Below are 21,166 nucleotides of genomic sequence, written 5' to 3'. Positions count from 1 at the left end.
CCCCCGTATCCCGTACACCGTACTTTCCTTAGATCCTTCTTCTTTCCCCTGAGTCCACCAATGTCTTATAGCCAGCGCCAAGATACCTCAAGGTATTTGTTGTGCTTTAGAAATTTTATAACATAACATAAACAATGAAATCAGTTCAGTGGAGGAGGAGTTGGGGCTTCATGCCTTGGAGTTGAACTCTCAATTTTTGCCAGGGTCTATTTCTCCGATTAACCCTGGCACTCCCCTTGATGAGTGACCACTAGCTCACAATGTGGAACATCAGCACAAGGGGCCTGTTCAAGTTACTGCAGAGGTCTTGTCAACATCAGGGCAGTGCACGCTCTACGGGCGACTAGAATGCAAAAACCTAATAATTTCAAGCTCACATAATTTATGCAATGTGCTGATATGATGTTGTTTAACCTTTTGCATTGCAGAGTTTAATCCTGAGGACTTATGTTCAGCATGCACATAAATACTGTTCACATGTAGTGTACTGCTGCAGGTTTGCAGAGTGTGTCAGGGTGTGGTCCCTTTCCAGGGCCTTCTAGAAGCTTTCCCTGCAGCATGCCTGGGTGTGGTTGTGGGCTGGGCCAAGACTCTATAAAAGGGAGCCAGCCCAGCTCCACGTGCTCACTATTCAGAGGTCCCGGTGCAGAGCAGCAGCAACTTCCTGAGCTCCTGTTCCGGTGACCTACTTTGATCTTCCAGGCCTCTGCCCTTCATAATACATTGGTGATCCGTAAGCAGGGCGGTAAGACGGAGGTTGGGCTGGGCCCGACCCCGTTATCGAGTACGCTCGAATTCTTGGGCCTAATCTTGCATGATAAGCAACTTTATTCTTGTGCGTGTGAATGTGCGCTTGGTCGTTTTGTGGCATTTGCATGCTGATATTCGAATCGTCAGGACGCACAATTCTTTGCTGGTGTTTTAACTCTTGATATTCATTGTGCGCTACCATTTTATGGCATTTACAAGGTAGCGTTCGAATCGGCAAGACGCGCAATTCTTTTCTTGTGTGTTAACTCTTGATATTCATTATGCGCTACCATTTTATGGCATTTACAAGGTAGCGTTCAAATCGGCAAGACGTGCAATTCTTTTCTTGTGTGTTAATTCTTGATATTCATTGTGCGCTACCATTCCTTGGCAGTTTCATGGTGGCATTCGAAAGGGCAAAACGCACGATTTGTTTTCTCGTGCTTAATTCATGTTACTCATTGTGCGCTACCATTCCTTGGCAGTTTCATAGTGGCATTCGAATTGGCAAGACGCGCAATTCTTTCTTCAAGCTTAATTCATGTTATTCATTGTGCACTACCATTCCTTGGCAGTTACATGGTGGCATTCGAATCGGCAAGACGCGTGATTCTTTCTTCATGCTTAATTCATGTTATTCATTGTGCGCTACCATTCCTTGGCAGTTACATGTGGCATTCGAATCGGCAAGACGCGCAATTCTTTCCTCGTGCTTAATTCATGTTATTCATTGTTCGGTACCATTCCTTGACAGTTACATGGTGGCCTTCGAATCAGCAAGACGTGCAATTCGTTTTCTTGTGGTTTAACCCTTGATATTCATTGAGCGCTACCATTCCTTGGCAGTTACATGGTGGTACTAGAATCGGCAAGACGTGCAATTCATTTCCGGAGTGTAATTCATGTTACTCATTGTACGCTACCATTTTAAGGCATTTACATGGTGGCTTTGGAGTTGGCAAGTCACGTGATTTATTCCTTGAGTCTAATTTGTGTTATTCATGGTGCACAATCATTCTATGGTATTTACTACTAATGTGAAAATCTGCAATGTGCGCAATTCATGTTCCGGCAATTTGAGAGAACAAAAAAGCCAGAGTTCTAGATGTGATGTTATGTGTTCTTAATATGTTTCTCAAACACGATTCATATGATGTTTTAGAAATCATTCAGATTGTTTCCTGATCCTCATGCAAAGGATAATACTTGAATCTGAAAGTTAAATTTAACCTTTCTTGATTCCCTCACAGGTATCCAGTCATCTTGAAGCCTAGTCATTTTAATTCTATGCTTAGGTTGTCCATGTTTTCAGAACAACAATGCTTAGAGTCATAGCCTAGTATTGATTCATATGATGTAATTTTGATATTGTGTGTTTTAACCTTTTTGCTTCCTACAGGTCTCCTTCCCAGCTGTTCCCTTCCTAATCCTCTTTTCCCCACTTGGACTCTCTTAGACTCTGTGACAATTCTAATCAGAGTATTGGAGCTGTCTTGTGGTGGAAGTGTTGGGAACGTGCACAGAACCCGAGGATCTGGTGACTCTGACAGGTCTACCAATGTGCCTCCCCACCAACGGACCCATCCATTGTTCCTCAGACTCCAGCTAGGAAAAGCAAAAAAATAAGTATCTGTGTGGAAAGTACCTCAAGAAACCATTCTTGTAACTAATGGCTTGCATCGGATACTCCTCTTGGTCGGGGGTTTGTCATGTTTGAATCTTTGATGAATCCTCTGTATAGTAAAACAGAGTTTTTGATGAAAGAAACTGTTGCTGACTTCTTCAAGAAGTTGCAGAAAATAGGGCAGACTGTGGGGGACCTATCTAGCAGATTATCCTCACATCCTCTGAGCACCATTTATTCCAAAGTGAAGGCTGCTAATGCAGGGTTAGCAGAAACTAGCGATGCTCTTCCTTTGGTATTCCCTCCAACTGTCTGCATCCCGGACTTGGAACGGAGGAGGGTTCAGGTTATTCAGATTAACAGAACGAGCCCAAGTTGGTGGTGCCACACCAGGGCGGGCCACTGTTGGCTCCTTAGGTCTTCGACATGAGGGCCGGTTGGATGTTGATATGCCAACCACGAGGGTTGATATCCCTCATGAAACAAGTGACCCCCTCCTCCAAGAGTGTGATCTCCTGGCATTGTTTGTGTTGACTTCATCTAGCCTAAGCAGACTGACTTCTGGTACAACTACTTTGAGGTGTTATCCAGGTATGGTGATCAGTCTTCTGCCAGCGGCAACCCCATTTGCAGTGATGCTAGGAAATGATTCTCCCTTGAAGAAGTGGGTAAGAGAAGATTATTTTCAGCTTAAAAACAAGTTCTTACATTGGTTAGATATTTTTCCCTAGGAGTCCAGCAAGATATAGTTTTATTCTTGTGATACCTGCACAGAGGTCTGTTGGACAAGGTAAGATACAATAATGATAGCTGCTATACTCAGTCATGTTTTATTAGGAGAGGAGTCAGGCAAGGGTGTATACTAGCCTCCTTTTTATTCACTTTAAATATGAAAGATTTGGGATCGGTCTTACTGAACGGTAGTGTTGATTTCCCTAGGGTGGGAGGCTGCTGTATTCTCAAATCATCATTTGCAAAGGAAGGGGTGCTGCTGCCTAGACTAGAGCGGCTTTGAGATTCCAATGTCCGCTTGATAGCTTTGCCAAGTTTATGGGTTCTTAGAGGTTGACGACAAATTACTGTTAATCCATGTGATGGTGCCTGATCAACAAAGACTAAGAAATTTAGAGTGCTAGGCAGAACTCTTTCTGGGGTGGAATAAGCCTATTAAGGCTATGATACAGATTTCCCAGGCTGAGGGCCTGATTTAGATGTTGGCGGGCAGGTTACTCCATCACAACAGTGATGGATATCCATCCACTAAATTCTAAATCCCACTATGTCCAATTGGATTTAGATTTCGGTGGATGGAATATCCATCACTGTTGTGACGGCGTAACCTATCCACAAATATCTAAATCAGGCCATAAGAGTTTTTCTGCTTTGGCTTATAGAAGCAGCATCTGGGGGTAAACGTTTCTTCATTTCTTATAAGTCGTTACTTTACAAGTTATTTTACTAAACACGTGATGAGCTTGCCAAATTCCATCTCAGCATACATCATACATGGGAAATTTATGGTTACCATATCTCTCAGATGTGTTGGCTTTGTGCCCTCTGATCAGGTGGATCTCCATATGGACTAAAACACAGCCCGACCTGAATAGGCCAATCATACAGCATAGTTTAAATCCAGGCAGGGCTATTAATATGCACTTGTTTAAATACTTAAAGATCTTGTTTGCTGCCCGAGGCCATCTGGAAATATTAGCTGGCCTGGTTTCCTAGCAAAGAAAGACAGTACGTGGACAAGAACAGCTTTTTCTCCCTTAAGGATATGAAAAGCGAAGGTGGTGAATTGCTAAAAATGTCAGTTTGGGGGTTCACCTTGTTAAACATGGTACCCTCTACCGAAATTTTGGAAACTGGGTTACAAGTTGTGGGGCGTGAAAGCCCACTAAAGCAGCAACCACAACCTCTGTCAGGGTGAAATTCAAGCAAACCCCAAATTAGGCCTAACCCTCTGGTAGCTTGGACCAAAGCAGTCAGGCGCTACTTAGAGGCAATGTGTAAAGTATTTATGCAGCACTTCAAACAGTAATAACATGAAAACACAACACGAGAAAATTCTTACACCGATTGAGTAAAATTGAATAAATTATTTAACCAAAATGAGAAAACTCCAATCAGAAGAACCAGAGATGTGAAATTTCAAAATTTTAACTAAACATAGTTCCTAGAAGCACAAATTGTCAACTGTGTTAATCTGGTCGCACCAGACAGGGAAAAAGTCACAAGTTCAGGTCAACCGCGACGGAGCACAGGCTGGACATAGGGATCAAGTTGCTGCTGAACAAAGTACCTTAAATCCTAGTTGTTGAGCGTTGAGATATCCCATTTGGAGGATGCGTTGTGCAGCAGCTGTTCCAAGGAAGGCTGTGGGGCTGCACAGAGTCCTGTGCCATGGTCAAGGATGCCTTTGACAAGGGGCTTGCGATGCGAAGTCCTACATTCGAAATGCGCCACACACTGGTGGTTCCGAAGAAGCTGCATGACTGCGATGCAGAGTTCTGTGCTGTCGTTGAGGATGCTATTGAAAAGGTGCTCTTGATGCAAAGGCCTGCCTCAAGGATGCATGACGCAGCAGCTGTTCTGAGGAGATTACGGGCTGTGATGTGAGCTCCGTCATCAGGGATACGTTGCACTGCTGCGGTTCTGAAGTGGAACTGGGAGGAGATGCATTACACTGCATCAGTTCTGCCCATTGGACCACAGCTGGGCTTGAAGAGCACCTTTAGGCCCACTTCTAATGATCCAGGATTCAGATGGCACCACTTGGAGAGCAAGACTCACAGCAGACAGAGTCCAGGTACTAGGTTTGAGGCGATTGGAGCCTTTTCTATTGCTGAGGCTCTGATCAGGAGGACAGCCAACTGGCACTAGGAGCCCCTCTGGTGGTCTTGGTGTAGTAAAGCACACTTAAGCCTGCTTATAGCCTCCATATTTAAATGCACATTCTTTACTTAGTGTTAGAAATAGGGTCTTTAGTTGGCAGTCTGTTTGTACTCTGTTCAAGTAGGAACCCTCACTCTAGTAACAATAAGGGAGATACCCGCTCAGCTACCCCCTGCTTACCCTCTTGGCAGCTTGGCACGAGCAATCAAGCATATTTCAGAAGCGATGTGTAAAGCATTTGCACATAAAACAGTAATAAGTGAAAACACTACAAAAGGACACCACATCAGTTTTAGAAAAATAGCCAATATTTATCTGTGTAAAACAAGACCAAAATGAGAAAAATCCAACATGCAGTGCTAAAGATATGAATTTTGCAAGAATTTACTTAAAAATACAGTTCCTTGAAGGCGATAGCTCCACCTGGGGCTATCATGGCAGCGTCATCAACAAAACCAACAGTTCAGGCCACGGCATTGCAGGCCAGCTACGGCATCAGGGTGACCCGCTAACAGCACCTTTGAATTTGCCGCGTGGCGTGATCCTCGCGGTGAGCTCCGGAGAGCGGCATCACTGGTGTTGTGGTGTCGGTTTTGGAGTCGGTGCAGGAGTCATTGGGCCCTTGAAGTCACATGTGTTGCAGCTCGAACTCCAGGCTGATGAAGTCAGGAACGCTGGTGTGGATGGCGTCGGGCTGCGGTGCGAAGTGGGATGATGCGACATGTGGTGCTCACAGGTCACTGTGCAGGCAGCAGCTTGGTGACGGTGTCCAGCGGTGTTGGTGAAACCAGGGCTGCATTGCAAAGTGGGGCAGTGCGACATGCGGTGTAACCACATCACGGTGCAGACAGCAGCGCTGTCGTTGCTGAAGCGATGTCTGTAGGCCCAAGTCGGTGGTCCGGCATGGGACGGGCTCCGTGCAGCATCCAGGAGTCATGGTACAAACATGGACTTCTGTTGATGGCTTTGAAGTCAATGGTGCTGGTGTCGGTGGACCGGGCTGCGGTGCAGAACGGGGCGGTACCTCACAGGCGGTGTGCACAGGCCACAGTGCAGGCAGCAGCGCCGGTGTCAGGAGGAGTGGCGGCGCCGGGGATGCCGAGGCTGCGGTGACAGCAGGCGATGCCAGAGTCCAGGGCCCACAGGTCGTGGTGTGGGCTGCGGCTCGGTGAAGTCGTCCGATGAAGGCGTCAGTAAGACCAGGGTCGCAGTGCGAAGTGGAGCAGTGCGGCTCCGTGCGGCGTCGGCTGGTCACAGTGCAAGCCAGTGGCATCATTATGGCGTCGCAGTGGTTCTTCTCCTTGAACAGCACAAAACCTACAGTTCCCAGTGCTGTAGGAAGATGAAACTGAAGTCTTTGATAACCCTGAGACTTCCAACAGGAGGCAAGCTCTACTCCAAGTCCTTGGAGAACTTTCGCAAGCAGGATACATAGCAAAGTTCACCCTTTGCTCTCTTTTAAGGCAGAAGCAGCAACTGCAGGTCAATCCAGCAAAGCAACACAGCAAAGGGGCAGTACTCCTCCTCCAGTTTTTCAGCTCTTCTCCTTGGCAGAGGTTCCTCTTGATTCCAGAAAGATTCTAAAAGTCTGGGGTTTTGGATCCAATACTTATACCCCTTTCTGACTTTAAAATTGGCAAACTTCAAAGGAAAGTCTCAGTTGTTTGCAAGATCCTTCCTTGTCCAGGCCAGGCCTCAGACACACACCAGGGGGTTGGAGTCTGCATTGTGTGAGGGCAGACACAGTCCTTTCAGGTGTAACTGACCACTCTTTCCTCCACTCTAGCTCAGATGGCTCATCAGGATATGAAGGCTACACTCCAGCTCCCTTTGTGTCACTGTCTAGTGGTATTTTCAAACTAACAATCTAAAAACCAGCTTCACTAAAAATCCACATTTCTATCTGCTCTCAAAGGGAATCTGCACTTTAAAGTTATTTAAAGGCAGTCCCCATGTTAACTTATGAGAGAGAAATGCCTTGTAACAGTGAAGACTGAATTTAGCAGTATTTTACTGTTAGGACATTTATTTCACTTTGTGCTTTCTCCAAGGCTACAGTCAGATAGGGTTGCCAACAAACGTGGTATGCTGTGTCTCCAACATTCACAGAAAAGCACACACTCATACGAGGAGAACATTTCTTAGAATGTCAGCTGTTTTATTATAAAAACACCCCTTTGTCCCAGACAAGTTAGAGGGAGATTCCAGCCAGATGACCACAACTGTATGCTGATTGCTTTGCTACAGCTACTTGCTTAGACGACCGGACCTCTGATCCACATGCGGACGTTATCTCTCTAGACTACAGGCTTCTTTCTCCAGGTATGAGGGATGAGGTACCCCCAGGGGGAAACCCGAAGGGCAGATTAGGCTTAATACGCTGTGCTCAAACATACATAGTGTAGGTAGGAGAAATATATGTCACTCCTAGTGACAGTATGGTAAGACTGTTCTTGTGTTTTACTCTGTTAGTCACCTGCTTGTTTTTATTGTGTTTTATCATCCTGGTTATTGCAATACATGCTTTTTTAAATCTAAGATGCAGTTACTTCAATACATCCTTATTGAACTATATTCTGCCTCTGTTGTCTTTACCTATATGATACTTTAGTAACTGAGAGAAAGGGATGAGATCTGATTGACCACGATTCCCCTGAGGAGTCTTTTTTTGTCATGCGCCCGGTTGCCACAATCATCTCAGCCCGAGAAGAGGTGCTGATAGTTAGCCCGAGAACCCGGATGAGGCCGACAGGCATCATGTGATGTGGAATCATACTTAGTACCCACAATCCATGTGATCCTGTCTCTCAAATCCAGTAGCCTCATTAGCATAATGAGAACATACGCGACAGCTCAGGGAGACAAGCTGAAAGAAGCCTTTTTCCTGAAGTGACCAGTTGACCAGTACCAACTAGACTTGAACTGTACCTTGATGGTGGCCTCTGTTGGAGTGAGTCCTGGCCCCTAAGTGCCATCCCTGAGCTCCTGGGAGCCTTAGCGGTGACCCAGAGAAGCTGCTCCGGAAATCTTTAAATGTTGGTACTTGGAAAATTTGAATTTTTTGCAGAAAAAAGTGTCAATTTCAATGCAGCCTCTGCTTATAAAACTTCAGGCTTGCCTTGCTGGAGTAATTCGAGTTCCATAAATAATCGTTGACCAAGACGAACCCAGTTGGTGTATTCAACCCATGATTCATCGCGGTGTGCCTGAAATCATGCCTATGTCCTGGTCAACAGCTTTCATAAACTTTCATTGGCGCTTAGTGCTTTTTGGTGGTATTTTCACCCACAATTTAAAAAAACTCATATCTCAAGTTCCTCTCATTGGATTTGTGTTATACAGGGCGTGCAGAATTATTAGGCAAATGAGTATTTTGACCACATCATCCTCTTTATGCATGTTGTCTTACTCCAAGCTGTATAGGCTCGAAAGCCTACTACCAATTAAGCATATTAGGTGATGTGCATCTCTGTAATGAGAAGGGGTGTGGTCTAATGACATCAACACCCTATATCAGGTGTGCATAATTATTAGGCAACTTCCTTTCCTTTGGCAAAATGGGTCAAAAGAAGGACTTGACAGGCTCAAAAAAGTCAAAAATAGTGAGATATCTTGCAGAGGGATGCAGCACTCTTAAAATTGCAAAGCTTCTGAAGCGTGATCATCGAACAATCAAGCGTTTCATTCAAAATAGTCAACAGGGTCGCAAGAAGCGTATGGAAAAACCAAGGCGCAAAATAACTGCCCATGAACTGAGAAAAGTCAAGCGTGCAGCTGCCACGATGCCACTTGCCACCAGTTTGGCCATATTTCAGAGCTGCAACATCACTGGAGTGCCCAAAAGCACAAGGTGTGCAATACTCAGAGACATGGCCAAGGTAAGAAAGGCTGAAAGACGACCACCACTGAACAAGACACACAAGCTGAAACGTCAAGACTGGGCCAAGAAATATCTCAAGACTGATTTTTCTAAGGTTTTATGGACTGATGAAATGAGAGTGAGTCTTGATGGGCCAGATGGATGGGCCCGTGGCTGGATTGGTAAAGGGCAGAGAGCTCCAGTCCCACTCAGACGCCAGCAAGGTGGAGGTGGAGTACTGGTTTGGGCTGGTATCATCAAAGATGAGCTTGTGGGGCCTTTTCGGGTTGAGGATGGAGTCAAGCTCAACTCCCAGTCCTACTGCCAGTTCCTGGAAGACACCTTCTTCAAGCAGTGGTACAGGAAGAAGTCTGCATCCTTCAAGAAAAACATGATTTTCATGCAGGACAATGCTCCATCACACGCGTCCAAGTACTCCACAGCGTGGCTGGCAAGAAAGGGTATAAAAGAAGGAAATCTAATGACATGGCCTCCTTGTTCACCTGATCTGAACCCCATTGAGAACCTGTGGTCCATCATCAAATGTGAGATTTACAAGGAGGGAAAACAGTACACCTCTCTGAACAGTGTCTGGGAGGCTGTGGTTGCTGCTGCACGCAATGTTGATGGTGAACAGATCAAAACACTGACAGAATCCATGGATGGCAGGCTTTTGAGTGTCCTTGCAAAGAAAGGTGGCTATATTGGTCACTGATTTGTTTTTGTTTTGTTTTTGAATGTCAGAAATGTATATTTGTGAATGTTGAGATGTTATATTGGTTTCACTGGTAATAATAAATAATTGAAATGGGTATATATTTGTTTTTTGTTAAGTTGCCTAATAATTATGCACAGTAATAGTCACCTGCACACACAGATATCCCCCTAACATAGCTAAAACTAAAAACAAACTAAAAACTACTTCCAAAAATATTCAGCTTTGATATTAATTAGTTTTTTGGGTTCATTGAGAACATGGTTGTTGTTCAATAATAAAATTAATCCTCAAAAATACAACTTGCCTAATAATTCTGCACTCCCTGTATTGGTGTCATTCTGTTTATTGCATTTTACCCTACAGTTTCAATTCAGTTTGAGATTTTTATTGTCTAGTGGTTTGACTTTATTACTGTTTTAGTACTGCATAAATGCTTTACACATTGCCCTAAATTAAGCCTGTCTGCCCTGTGCCATAGCTACCAGAGGGTTAGGCTCAGGTTAATATAATCACTTTGGGGGTCACTCTGACAAGCTATTGTCATTATTTCGTGAGGTGGGAGACCGCACACCACAAGCAATAATCCACTGTTTTACACAATTGGATTAAGAAATGTATGAAGCAGTAGATACTGCTGGACATCCTTATGCATGGCTCCCTGAATAAGACTAAGAACAGCGTGGCTGGACAATCTACTGTCTGGGCATCCTGGAGAAGTAAGGGAACACATGGGGTGGAACATCTAGAAAGGAGGGATCATTTACACTATGAAAAACCACAGAACATTTTTGGATTCTCTAGGAGTTCACAAACCTCAAACTTATGAAAGGGGAGAATCAAACCATCATAGACACACAGGATGTCATTATGGCATTGGCTGTGACTGTTAAAGTGGCGGTAATCCCACCAACAGGCTGGCGGTAATTACCGCCAAATTATGACCATGGCGGTGATACCTCCCATAGACAGCCAATGTACCACACCAACCGTAAGGGTGTTAACACCACTGACTACGGCGGTAGCCATCAACAGCTAGGTGGAAGACAAGGTACCGCCCACCATATTATGATACAGCAAACTGCCAGGATTTCTGGAGCCGTACCAACGCCATCAAAAGCCTGGTGGAAACAGAACACAGAAAACAAAAGACTCAGCAACAAGTACACAGAGGACTCCGCTGCCGCCATGGAACCGGAATTTCAGGTCTTCCCAATGCTCTTCTAAGCCATGGCCCACCTGGAACACCAATGCCGACAGAGATGATGATGGTGAGTACAGCCACCTAGCACACAAGGGAGGGAGGGAGGAAAAGGAGAGTGACACACACATGCACAACCCACACCATTCAGGCACACACCATACACACAACCAGCTGCAGAGTTCAGCCAATGTCACAGGACACACATTAGAATAAAACAAGGACAACTCCGATTATAAAATAAAACAAGGACACTGTAATCTGATGCCAACAGCCACCATATTGTACATTCGAATATGAATGCAGGCAACAATGTCCAGAATGGGCCATTGGCCAGTCCAAAGTACAAAAAGGCCACATTGCCACCGTGTACAGTGCAAGGCCCAACTTGCCTCCTGACGCACTCCGGAATCCACTGTTCAGGGGCATCATGTTGGAAATAGGCAGGCACCTCAGGGGGGGAGGGGCTGGGGGGCACCTCAGCTGAAGTGGAGGCTCCATGCCTATCTGTCTTTGGTGGGGAGTGCAAGGCCACAGTCTCTGAAGTGGGGAACTTGCCCACGGGTTCTGGAGGGGGATCCTTGTACAACAGTCCCTGGAGGGTGGCCTACATGCCCTCTGCTGGAGGTGAGGGCTCCTGTGCCTGTGCTGGAGGTGAGGGCTCCTATGCCTCAGCAGGAAGTGAGGGCTCCTGTGCCTCAGCTGGAGGTGAGGGCTGCTGTGCCTCAGCTGGAGGTGAGGGCTCCAGTGCCTGTGCTGGAGGTGAGGGCTCCAGTGCCTGTGCTGGAGACGAGGGCTCCCGTGCCTGTGATGGAGATGAGTGTTCCTGTGCCTGTGTTGGAGGTGAGGGATCCTGTGCCTGTGCTGGAGGTGAGGGCTGCTGTGCTTGTGCTGGAGGTGGGGGCTCCTTGCCCTCTGCTGGTGGAGTGGGCCTCTTGCCTTTCATTAGTGGTTGAGTGGGAACCTTTCCTTTCATTGGTGGTTGAGTGGGAACCTTTCCTTTTATAGGTGGTTGAGTTGGAACTTTCCCTTTCTTTGCTGGTGGAGGGGAATCTTTGGTGGTGGAGAGGGATCCATGTGTCCCCTCTTGTGACGGGTCCCCTTCGCCTTTGGCATGTTACTTGTGTCCTTGCCTCTAGGACTAAGAGTTGCCTTCACTGTCCCCATCTCCTGTCCCTTGCTTTTCACCACCCTAGTCCTCCTTTTCTGAGCCGGAGGTGTGCTTTCAGTAGGAGTGGAAGCCGTCACACTCTGGGGCCCCTTTGTGCCAGCAGCTGATGATTTGATGGGAGCAGTGGCAGACTGTTTGGCTGAGGTGCTGGGCTGGGTCATTGGAAGCGTGCTCTTACTGGCAGGATGGGGGAATGGAGGGGGAGGCAAGAGGTCAAAACGTGCAAGGAAAAGCTTCTTAGGGGCGTTTGGGCAGGATGTGGGAGGAGGGATGGGAGTGGAGGGAGTGGTTGTCGGAGGTGTACGTCTGCTGTACTTGGGTGCAGGTGCATGGACAGTGTGCGTGTGTGAGGTGAATGGCTGTTGGGTGTCTGAGTGCGTGCGTTTGTGTCCCTTAGGAGGGGGGGAAGACAGGGTGGGAGAGGACAAAGGGGACGCGTGGATGGGTGTTGTGGAGGTGTCTGCATATGATGTGTGTGTGTGCTGCTTGATGTGGTGATGGTGGTGGTGGCTGTTGATGTAGTGCATGCAGGTGTGAGTGTGGATGTGATTGTGAGGGAGGAGGGGAAGACAGTGGAGGCAGTGGATGTGGTTGTGTGTGCAACTGTCTGTTGTTTGTGTGAGTGCATGTGGCCGGAAGTGTGCTGCCTGAGTTTGACTGTGCTACTCTTGTGTGATGTTTTGTGTGCATGCTTGTCTGTATCTGTGCCTGGGATGGGTTGGGGTTGAGGAGACTGGGACTTGGAAGTGTTAGTTGGAGGGGGACAGTAGGAACAGGGACATTGGCTGCCATCAGAGAGGAGGCCAGAGCTTGAAACGATCTCTGTAGGGCTGCCAACCCACTGTGGATGCTTTCCAAATATGCATTGAATTGCTGTATCTGGGATGCCAGCCCCTAGATGGCATTCACTATGGTTGACTGCCCTACAGAGATGGATCTCAGGAGGTCAATAGCCTCCTCACTGAGGGCAGAAGGGCTGACTGGATCAGGGCCTGAGGTGTCTGGGGCGAAGGAGATGCCCACCCTCCTGGGTGAGTGGGCAAGGGCAACTCGGTGGAGGGCCACTGGGAGGGCAGTGCTGGTACGGGGTGGCAGCTGTACCTGTAGCTGGGGTGGCTCCAGAGGTGTCCGTCACCACCCGGGAGCTCCCATCAGAGGAGGAATCAGAGTCAGTGTTGTCACCTCCTGTCTCGCCTCCGTGGTGCTCCCCTCGCCCTCCGCCCCATTGGTCCCCTCGGCGTCACTTGACTCTGCCTCCTGGGTCCGGTGGGATGCAGCTCCCTTAGTCGCCGGTGCCCCTGCTCCTCCGGCAGATGATGCTAATGCACACATGGACAGGATGACAGAAGATAAATGGGGGAGGGAGAGAAAGGGAGCACTGGGTCAATTACAGCACCAACACCACAGATTGCATACACATTACCATCACACACAGGAAACAGGATTGAGCACTATGCATCGCACTGGCATTCCATTGGCTAGGTACCACAGCAAGATGAGAGCCAACCACAGCCAACTGCACCCCTCTTGGGACCCACTAAGCCCTGTCTGACCTGGAATGCCACCTAGCTGGATTACAAGATTTTTCTATACACCCATTTAACTTGGGCTGGACCACACAGCAATGTCTGAGCTGGCATTAAGGGGTACCCACTAACTGAAACCCACCACCAGGATCCCATGCCAGCCAAGAAAAATGGTAGTCACGCTCACTGTACTCACCGCTTGTGGCTGCTGTGCTGCCCTCAAGCGCCCATCCAGCTCTGGGTAGGCCACCACCAGTATGCGGGCCAACGGGGTCAGGTTCCGACGGGCACCCCACCCATGTTGGGAGGCCATCCCCAGCTGGGCCTCCGTGGTCTTCCAGGCCCAGCGTCTCAGGTCCTCCCACCTTTTCCTGCAGTGGGTGCTCCGCCTGCTATAGACCCCCAGGGTCTGCACCTCCTTGGTGATGGCACGCCACAATCCCTTCTTCTGATGGCCGCTGACCTACAGAGGTAATACAGACAGGAGGACACCATTAATCATACAATCCTGCCTTTCACACATATGGCCCACAAATTACATTACCATCTCCATTGGCACACACATCACCCGAAGCCCTGCATGTATACTACCACAAGACATACCCCACACCTTGTCGCATGCATTGTCCCCATGGTGTACTCACCTGTTGGTCTTGAGGCCCATACAGCTGTCCATACAGGGGTAGGACCCCATCCACCAGGCGCTCTAACTCCTCTGAAGTGAAGACAGTGGCCCTTTCCCCTGCCACACGGGCCATGGCAGGATCCAGACACAGGTCACTGCAGCACAAGCAGTGTAGGTGTTTTCCTGTGGAAAGTCAGGAATCAAGTGAGGTTATAGATAGAAAATGTTGGTCACGTCCGCGGCGGTGTACACCGTCACCCCTGCTGGTGATCCTCATTGGATGCTGTACTCCATAGAGCCCCATGTTAGCCAATGGTGAATAGCATGGCGTTGCAAGACCGCCTTCTGGCATGACAACCAACGCCAGCGGAGTTACATCACTTCCACCTGTCCATACTTACAGGACAGGCGGTTGCCATTTCATGGTGGTGTACAACAATCAGAAATTGGAAACTGCGTCATTGCTGTGAATTGTACATACATTGCCAGTCACATTGTCCGATTACATGCATGCTCAGTTGTACTGGGGTGGTGGTTCCATTGTTCAGCTGGTGACACCCTTCTCACTCTTGTGTCCCTTAGTTACCTACTACTGCGGAGGAATAGGCGGAGGAGTCAAGCCCCCGTTTACAGACCCCTTGTGGACTTGGCTACACTGGAGGAGAGGCATATTATACTCACCTATAGAATGGACAGGGCCACAATCACAGAGCTATGTACTCAATAGGAGCCTGATCTGATATCAGCTATCCGTCATCCCACTGGGATCCCCCCTCTCGTGCAAGTTCTATCAGTGCTCCATTTCCTGGCAACTGGTCTTTCCAAGTGACAGTGGGCTTGGCAGCAGGAATGTCATAGCCAATGTTCTCAATCGGACTGGCAAGGGTTTTGTCTGCCTTGTTCAAACACATGTGCAGCTACATCGCTTTCCCCCAAGTGGAAGATTTGGCCACTGTGAAGGCTGGATTCTATGCAATGGGACATATTCCTAATATTATTGGGGCGATTGACGGAACACATATTGCATTTGGCCCCCACCACAAAGAACAGATGTTCAGGAATCGGAAGAGTTTCCACTCACTCAATGTGTAAATGGTGTGCCTGATAGACCAGTACATCTCCCACGTCACTGCCAAGTATCCTGGGTCAGTGCATGACGCCTTCGTCCTGGGGAATAGCAGCATCCCAAATTTGATGGTACAATTACAGAGGCACAGGGTGTGGCTAATAGGTGAGTGTAAGGAAATGCCTCCTTGGCATGGTTACCCCCTGACTTTTTGCTTTGCTGATGCCAAGTTATGATTTGAAAGTGTGCTGAGGCCTGCTAACCAGGCCCCAGCACCAGTGTTCTTTCCCTAAACTGTACCTTTGTCTCCACAATTGACACACCCTGGCATCCAGGTAAGTCTCTTGTAACTGGTACCCCTGGTACCAAGGGCCCTGATGCCAGGGAAGGTCTCTACGGGCTGCAGCATGTCTTATGCCACCCTGGGGACCCCTCACTCAGCACATGCACACTGCTTGCCAGCTTGTGTGTGCTGGTGGGGAGAAAATGACTAAGTCGACATGGCACTCCCCTCAGAGTGCCATGCCAACCTCACACTGCCTATGGCATAGGTAAGTCACCCCTCTAGCAGGCCTTATAGCCCTAAGGCAGGGTGCACTATCACACAGGTGAGGGCATAAGTGCATGAGCACTATGCCCCTACAGTGTCTAAGCAAAACCTTAGACATTGTAAGTGCAGGGTAGCCATAAGAGTATATGGTCTGGGAGTCTGTCAAACACGAACTCCACAGCACCATACCATAATGGCTACACTGAAAACTGGGAAGTTTGCTATCAAACTTCTCAGCACAATAAATGCACACTGATGCCAGTGTGCACTTTATTGTAAAACTACACCCAGAGGGCATCTTAGAGATGCCCCCTGAAAACATACCCGACTTCTAGTGTGGGCTGACTAGTTTTGCCAGCCTGCCACACACCAGACATGTTGCTGGCCACATGGGGAGAGTGCCTTTGTCACTCTGTGGCCAGGAACAAAGCCTGTACTTGGTGGAGGTGCTTCTCACCTTCCCCTGTAGGAACTGTAACACCTGGCGACGAGCCTCAAAGGCTCACCCCCTTTGTTACAGCGCCACAGGGCATCCCAGCTAGTGGAGATGCCCGCCCCTCTGACCACTGCCCCCACTGTTGGTGGTAAGGCTGGAGGAGATAATGAGAAAAACAAGGAGGAGTCACTCCCCAGTCAGGACAGCCCCAAAGATGTCCTGAGCTGAGGTGACTATGACTTTTAGAAATCCTCCATCTTGCAGATGGAGGATTCCCCCAATAGGATTAGGGATGTGCCCCCCTCCCCACAGGGAGGAGGCACAAAGAGGGTGTAGCCACCCTCAGGGCTAGTAGCCATTGGCTACTAACCCCCCAGACCTAAACACACCCCTAAATTGAGTATTTAGGGGCCCCCAGAACCTCACCTGGGAGCAGCTTTGGAGTGCCATTGAGAGGGAGGCCGTTGCTGTGTTTTGGTCCCTGAAGAAACTGAGACCATACCTCTTTGGTACTCACTTTGTAGTTCAAACTGACCACAGACCTCTGAGATGGCTAATGAAAATGAAAGGTGAAAATCCAAAACTGTTGAGGTGGTCCATCTCCCTACAGGGAATGGACTTTATAGTGGAACACAGACCTGGGACTGCCCATGCCAATGCAGATGGCCTTTTCAGGTTCTTCCACTTAGAAAATGAAGACTCTCTTAGGAAAGGTTAGTCTCATCCTCTTTCTTTTGGGGGGGGTTGTGTAAGGAAATGCCTCCTTGGCATGGTTACCCCCTGACTTTTTGCCTTTGCTGATGCCAAGTTATGATTTGAAAGTGTGCTGAGGCCTGCTAACCAGGCCCCAGCACCAGTGTTCTTTCCCTAAACTGTACCTTTGTTTCCACAATTGGCACACCATGGCATCCAGGTAAGTCCCTTGTAACTGGTACCCCTGGTACCAAGGGCCCTGATGCCAGGGAAGGTCTCTAAGGGCTGCAGCACGTCTTATGCCACCCTGGGGACCCCTCACTCAGCACATGCACACTGCTTGCCAGCTTGTGTGTGCTGGTGGGGAGAAAATGACTAAGTCGACATGGCACTTCCCTCAGAGTGCCATGCCAACCTCACAATGCCAGTGTGCACTTTATTGTAAAACTACAACCAGAGGGCACCTTAGAGATGCCCCCTGAAAACATACCCGACTTCCAGTGTGGGCTGACTAGTTTTGCCAGCCTTCCACACACCAGACATGTTGCTGGCCAAATGGGGAGAGTGCCTTTGTCACTCTGTGGCTAGTAACAAAGCCTGTACTGGGTGGAGGTGCTTCTCACCTCCCCCTGCAGGACCTGTAACACCTGGCGGTGAGCCTCAAAGGCTCACCCCCTTTGTTACAGCGCCACAGGGTATCCCAGCTAGTGGAGATGCCCGCCCCTCCGGCCACTGCCCCCACTTTTGGCAGCAAGGCTGGAGGAGATAATGAGAAAAACAAGGAGGAGTCACTCCCCAGTCAGGACAGCCCCTAAGGTGTCCTGTGCTGAGGGGACTCTGACTTTTAGAAATCCTCCATCTTGCAGATGGAGGATTCCCCCAATAGGATTAGGGATGTGCCCCCTCCCCACAGGGAGGAGGCACAAAGAGGGTGTAGCCACCCTCAGGGCTAGTAGCCATTGGCTACTAACCTCCTAGACTTAAACACATCCCTAAATTGAGTATTTAGGGGCCCCCAGAACCGAGGAAGATAGATTCCTGCAACCTGAAGATGAAGAAGGACTGCTGACCTGAAGCTCTGCAGAGAAGACGGAAACACCAACTGCTTTGGCCCCAGCCCTACCGGCCTGTCTCCCCAACAGCGACGCGTCCCCCAGGATCCAGTGACCTCTGAAGCCTCAGAGGACTACCCTGCATCTAAAAGGACCAAGAAGCTCCTGAGGACAGCGGCCCTGGAAAGACACTGCACGCGCAGCCCCCAGGACCTGAAGGAACAGAACTCCAGTGCAGGAGCGACCCCCAGGTGGCCCTCTTCCTAGCTCAGGTGGTGGCTACCCCGAGGAGCCCCCCCTGTGCCTGCCTTCATCGCTGAAGAGACCCCCGGGTCTCCCCATTGAAACCTATTGAAAACCTGATGCCTGTTTGCACTCTGCAACCTGCCACCCCTTTGCCACTGACGGTGTACTTTCTGTGCCTGCTTGTGTCCCCACCGGTGCCCTACAAAACCCCCCTGGTCTACCCTCCGAAGTCGCTGGAACTTACCTTCTGGCAGACTGGAACCGGGGCACCCCTATTTCCATTGAAGCCTATGTGTTTTGGGCACCACTTTGACCTCTGCACCTGACCGGCCCTGAGCTGCTGGTATGGTAACTTTGGGGTTGCCTTGAACCCCCAACGGTGGGCTACCTTGGACCCAACTTTGAACCCTGTAAGTGTTTTACTTACCTGTGAACTTAACAATTACTTACCTCCCCCAGGAACTGGTGATTTTTGCAGTATCCACTTTTAAAATAGCTTATTGCCATTTTTGCCAAAACTGTACATGCTATTGTGATTATTCAAAGTTCCTAAGATACCTGAGTGAAATACCTTTCATTTAAAGTATTGTTTGTAAATCTTGAACCTGTGGTTCTTAAAATAAACTAAGATAATATATTTTTCTACATAAAAACCTATTGGCCTGGAACTGTCTTTGAGTGTGTGTTCTTCATTTATTGCCTGTGTGTGTACAACAAATGCTTAACACTACCCTATGATAAGCCTACTGCTTGACCACACTACCACAAAATAGAGCATTAGAATTATCTCTTTTTGCCGCTATCTTACCTCTAAGGGGAACCCTTGGACTCTGTGCACACTATTTCTTACTTTGAAATAGTATATACAGAGCCAACTTCCTACAGTGAGCCTGAGTCCCAACCCAAGATATGTCAGTGTATGCCTTCTGGAGTCATCCCCCATACCACTATGTAAGGCTAATGTTTGTCCCTCAATTCTTGCAGGTGACTCTGCCTACCCGAACCTGTTGTGACTCCTGACCCCTGTGAGGAATGCCAGGACAGGGGCTAAGAATAGGTGGGTGAACCAGGTGAATCATGGAACGTATCTGCCGCCTCCTGAAGGCCAGGTTCAGATGCCTCCATCTGACAAGTGGATCCCTGTGCTACTCCCCTGAGAAGGTCTGCCAGATAGTTGTAGTATGCTGCATGTCGCACAACTTGGCCCTCAGGCGACATGTGCCTTATCTGCAGGAGGAAGAGTATGGAAGTGCCCCTGTGGCAGCAGTGGACCCCGAGGACAGTGAGGATGAGGAGCCAGAGGATGAGGATGTGAAAAACAGAACATCGGTAATACAGTAGTACTTCCAGTGACACAAGGGTCAGACAGTGGAACAGACCATTCCTCTAACTATTTATGTTTTCAGTGTGGCTGTAGCAGGATGACAGTCACTTCCTTTGCATCTCAACTGTCACCTATGCCTTTTCCATTTGCATATGTTGGTGTTATTACAACTGTGCACTGATGTGATGACTACAGACAGCTGCAGCTCATTATATGTATACTATACCAAAGTTCATGTCAAAAGCACTAGATGTAACTGTTAACATAATTGCACATTTTCATCACATAAAGCGCTATCACTCAAATTGTGTCCAAGGGTGTTTATTGTAGTGCAATTAATAGAAGGAATAGTGCAATGGAATAGGGTGATGGTAGAAGTAAGTCAGGCTTTGGTCCAGTCTATTTGTAACACAGGTCCAGTGTCCAAGGGGCCATAGGAAGGGGAGCAATGGCAGTTCAAAGTGGACAAGGTGAGACAGTGGAACACAAGGGGGACATTCAGGAGGGTCTCATTTCCTGGCGGTGGTCTTGGTCTTGGCAAGTGTCTCTGGCATCTGTCTGGGTCGCAGGGAACATTTGTGGGGTGTTTCACCTTCTGCAGGGGGAGGAGTGTTGGTGGCATGTGGGTCCTGTGGCAGGGCCACCTGTCCACTAGCTGCAGCAGATGTGGTGGGCTGTTCAGTTTACTGGCTAGTGAAGGGGCCTGCTGGTGTGCTGTACATTCCCTTGTGATGTTGTCCATATCAGCCAGCACCCCTGCTATGGAGACCATGGTGGTGTTGAGGGCCTGCAATCTTCCCTGATCTCCTAATGGTGTACCTCCTGAAGCCACTTGTTCTCCTGCATGTTGTTAAGAATCAGGCCCATCTTGTCCTGTGATTGTTGGTAATCCCCCAGGACATTAGTGAGTGCCTCCTGGAAAGTCGGTTTCCTGGGCCTGTCCTCCCCCTGGCGCACAGCTATCCTCCAAGTGTCCCTGTCCCCCTGTGCCTGTGTCTGCTGAACGGTGTGCCCACTGACCCCACAACCCTGATTGTCCTGGCTGTGAGGTGTGGACTGGGGTCCCAGTGCAGGTGGGCACACTGCTGATTGACGTGCCCTGGAGACAGAGGTGTGGGGACGTTGGGTGGGTGCTATGGTGTTGGATACTGAGGAGAGAGGCTCTGTGGTGGACTTTGAGTGGGCTGTGGTGGCCGACTGACCAGTGGTCCGTGATGGGCCAGATAGTTCATCCAGATCCAGAAGTCCAGAGTTACTGTCACCACTAGGGGCATCTTCTTTTGGGGGACTGGATAGTCCTGGCACCTCCTCGCCACTGGTATTGGCTGGGGCACCTGTGGGAGTGTAAGTGATGTATTATGCTTCATGTCTGTGACATATTGCACATCCCTAGCTTCCCCTATATCGTTGCTGTTGCCCTGCCACCTTTGTTT

Source organism: Pleurodeles waltl, chromosome 5 (genome assembly GCF_031143425.1).
Source record: "Pleurodeles waltl isolate 20211129_DDA chromosome 5, aPleWal1.hap1.20221129, whole genome shotgun sequence".
In the NCBI taxonomy this organism is placed as follows: Eukaryota; Metazoa; Chordata; class Amphibia; order Caudata; family Salamandridae; genus Pleurodeles; species Pleurodeles waltl.
The sequence above is the reverse complement of the archived record's forward strand: the minus strand, read 5'-3'. Positions refer to the sequence as shown.